This window comes from Petaurus breviceps, unplaced genomic scaffold, assembly GCF_028583685.1.
Source record: "Petaurus breviceps papuanus isolate PSGF00001 unplaced genomic scaffold, PetGlider_PUasm1.0 76, whole genome shotgun sequence".
NCBI lineage: Eukaryota > Metazoa > Chordata > Mammalia > Diprotodontia > Petauridae > Petaurus > Petaurus breviceps.
In genome coordinates this window covers 30,559,349-30,563,228 of record NW_027186473.1, presented here as the reverse complement: position 1 = coordinate 30,563,228, position 3,880 = coordinate 30,559,349, and the positions used below count along the sequence as shown (strand labels likewise).

The 3,880-nt window shown below is 41.6% G+C and overlaps 1 pseudogene; it reads right to left on the bottom strand.

The window, feature by feature from the left end:
• Positions 1–691: 691 nt before the first annotated feature.
• On the bottom strand, positions 692–1,583 carry LOC138174930 (protein YIF1B pseudogene; annotated as a pseudogene).
• Between the last annotated feature and the right edge of the window lie 2,297 nt (positions 1,584–3,880).

Here is a 3,880-nt window from a genome sequence, read left to right as displayed (position 1 = left end):
TTGAGAGGATGTGTAAAAATTGGGACACTAATGCATGAACTGTGAACTTATCCAACCATTTTGAAGAGCAAACTACAATTTCGCCTAAAGTGTTATGGAAAATAAGGGTGGCTAGGTGGCGCAGTAAATAGAGCACTGTCCCTGGAGTCAGGAGGACCTTAGTTAAAATCCAGCCTCAGACACTCGACACACTTAATAGCCATGTGACCTTGGGCAAGTCACTTAACCCCAACTCTCCTTCCTCCTCCTCCTCCAAAAAGCCAAAAAAAAAAAAGTTGTGAAAATGCTTATACCTTCTTTTTTTTTTTTTTTTCAGCAGCACCCCCCAGGAGGTTCGTTTCTCCCTGTATCACACACCCATAGATAGTAGCCTCAGCTTGGAGCATTCTGTACAGTTAGAGATCTCTAAGCACCTTAGAAGATGGGAATTGGGGGAGGAGGAAGAGGAGACAGGGATGGAGAATGTGCTCTTTCCTAGGGCTGAGGTTTTGGGAACTTGGCTTAAGGTCGACTGGTAAGGAGGAGATGAATCTTTGTGGAGATGGAGGAGCAGGTTCCAGTCAAAGGGTCAGCGACTTTGTGGGGAGAGGGAGAGCAGGGCCCCAGCAACTCAGTCCAGATCGACAGACCCCCCCCCCCCCTCGGCCACCAACCATGGGGCTCCACTTTCTGCTTCTCGCGTTTGCAGAGGTCAACGGCCTGGTGCTCTCCAATCCCCACTCCAACCTGAGTAGCCTCCTGGGCCCCTCACCTGACTAGGTGAAAGGTGAGCCCAGACATGAAGAGGGCCTGGACCACTGGTCAGGTGCATACGCAGCTGGTTCAGCACACTCGGACCAGGCGCCCTAATCTGCCACTTCTGATAGGATTTTCAATAGAAAGGTCCGGATCATGAAGACGAAGATGGTCACACATCAGCTAGCTGAGCATCAGGTAGTAGCCAGTCCTCCCAAAGAGCAGTAGAGTCACGAACCCTCCTATTATGCCTACATATTTGTACCCCGAGAGGGCCAGTGGGTTGGTGGTGGTGAGTTCTGTGTTTGCAGTGACCAGGTAGAGGCTCAGCTGGATGGCCAGCACCTCTACCTTGAGCTAGCCTGACGACCCAGGAGGTCCGAGGAGAACCTGTCCTGCATCCCCAGAGCTAGATCAGCTACCAGGATGTATGGGATGAAGGCCATAGTTGGAATGTAGAGATCTGGGGACTTGATGTCAAACCTTGGGGCCACAGGCATGTCCCTCTCTAATGTCCTTACCAATCCTGGTGCAGGTAGGGAAACACCAAGGGCCCTGATTTCTTACCTACATACATAGTGTCCACAGAAAAGTAATACCTAAGCTTGGTGACAGGAATGAAGCAGTTAATATTTCTGTCCAACAATTCCTTGCCATGGGCAACCAGGCTCTCCCATAGGCTACGGCCATGTTGGACACAGGGTCAGTGAGGAAGGCCGACTTTGAGGGGGAAGTGTAGCCAAGGCTCCTGGCATCAGCTGGGCCAGATATCTCCTGGGGCCATGGGCTGTGCTGATGTTATGGAAGAGATTGTGCTGGTCCGCCAAACTGGACTCTGACACAGGCATCCACCTCTACATCTGGGCCAGCTGCATCCCCGACCAGGAGAGCCTACCTGGACTTGATGGATGCCAAAAAGTAAAAGTGCCTATAGCTTTTTACCCAGCATTACCTCTACTAGGTCTGTTTCCAAATATGGTTAGGGAAAAAGGATAAGAATGTATATATTCTAAAATATTTATCACAGCTCTCTTTGTGTTGGCAAAGAACTGGAAGTTGTGGGGATGCCCATCATTTGGGAAGTGAATGAATAAGTCATGGTGCATAAATGTAATGGGATACTACTGTGCTATAGGAAATGATGAACTTGACGATCTTAGAAAATATGAATAGACTTGCAAGAAATAATGACCAAAGTGAGCAAAACCAAGAGAATATCATAAATAGTAACACACATATTGTTTTAAGAACTTTGGGTGACTAAGTCATACTCAAAGGACCTATGAATAAAGAACTCATCTGTATCCAGAGAAAGACTGATAAATAAAGCTATGTATAGAATGATTTTGCATATAAGTGTGTATGTGTGTATGTGTATACATATGTATGCATATATAAACTACTGTTTTTGAAGGTAACCATCTCTAGGGCAGAGAGAGAAGAGAATAAAAAATGACTGTATATATGTATGTGTGAATGTATGTATGTATGTTTGTGATGTGTGTATGTATAGTACAAGGAACAGCAAGATGTACAGAATAGTTTGCAGCTTTATGTGCAATTTTTTTTCTATTCTACTATATATGTAAATGCTTTTTTTTTTCTTAAGCTTAGAATAAAATAAGAACAAGCACTTCATGATCACTGGCTATTCAAAAGTACATAAGGTTGCCTTAAGAAACAGCAGGTTCTTTCATAATGGAGATCTTCAAAAAAGTCTGAGTGACAACTATTTCAGCATGTTGTTGAGGGTATTTATGTTCAGATATGGGTAGGACGGACATCTCTTATAAATCTAAAATTCTATGATTATGTGGTTGTGCAAGCACTTTGAGAAGTATTATGGTATAAGGGAAAGAGTATTGTATTGAGGATCAGGAAATCCATATTTTTATCTAAGCATTGCCTCTCTCTAGCTTTATGATGTTAGACAAATCACTTAGCCTTTCTAGGCCTCCGTCATATTATCTAAAACCTGAAAGTTTTGAGCTAGGTGATCTCTAAGGCCTCTTACAGAATTAAATATTCTATGAGTCTGTGATTCTAAGTAGTAGAGAAACCAAATACTGAATTCCCCCATTCTCTGTCACCTGAAGAAATATTATCTAGCCCTTTGTCCTCACACTCAGCCAAGAACAAAGTATTGTATCTAAAATCTTCCTAATTTAAGTCATTTTGATATTCTTATTGTATCATTCTATTATTCCTTTTCCAATAGATATTGGATGAGAAATACCTCTTTCTATCTGTTCACTGAAGCAGCATTGAAATTGTTTTCATTTGTCGGCACTCAGCCTGTGCTATCCTTACTCATACAATATCATTAATGGGTCTCATGTAAGGGAAATGGTACATGCGGCTGGTCTGCATTATACCCTAATGGATCATTCTGCAATCAGAGGGCAAAAGTCTTTTGTAATAAAGCAAAAAAATCTTCCACAGGACCTGAACACTTCATGTTGAAAGGGCCTAGAAACTGCAGAAAAATCATACTCAAATCTATTTAGGAAGTAGAGTGTTTTCCACTTAATGCTCAGTGCTCCAGATCTAAAGGATGGAAATGTTTCATATATCTTCATAGAACATTCAGGGTCTTATCTCTGGTGCCGAATGGATGGCAAAAAGCAATGAGATGGCAAGTTGAAAGATAAGAGCTAGGAGGTAGATGGCAGGAATTGTAATTGGGAATCTCTCCCAACAATCTCATCTGAATGATGATGTCCTTTTAGAGATTGGATTCTACTGATTCTCTTCTTTAAGCCACACAGTTTGAATGAGTTTTCTTTATGTTTTAAAACTTGGATCTTGCTGGTTGTTTCTTTCACTCCACTCCTAATGTTAACTTGCTTTAAGAAGAAAAGATACGAGAGGATCCAGGCCTAATTCCCCTTTAAATATCTCTAGATTTTACTCATGTAGGAGTTTCATTTGATTTTTCTCTAGTACTAATGAGGAAGAAGTATTCAGCAATAATGCCTAAATGCAATAAAGATTTAGAAGAAATTAAGAGCATTTAAGAAAATAAAAGCAACTATATAATGTGGCCAAATCCAGTCTTGTTGATTTCTGTGTTGTTCAGTAAATGTCCTCTTGTAGATGATAGATAGATAGATAGATAGATAGATAGATAGATAGATAGATAGAT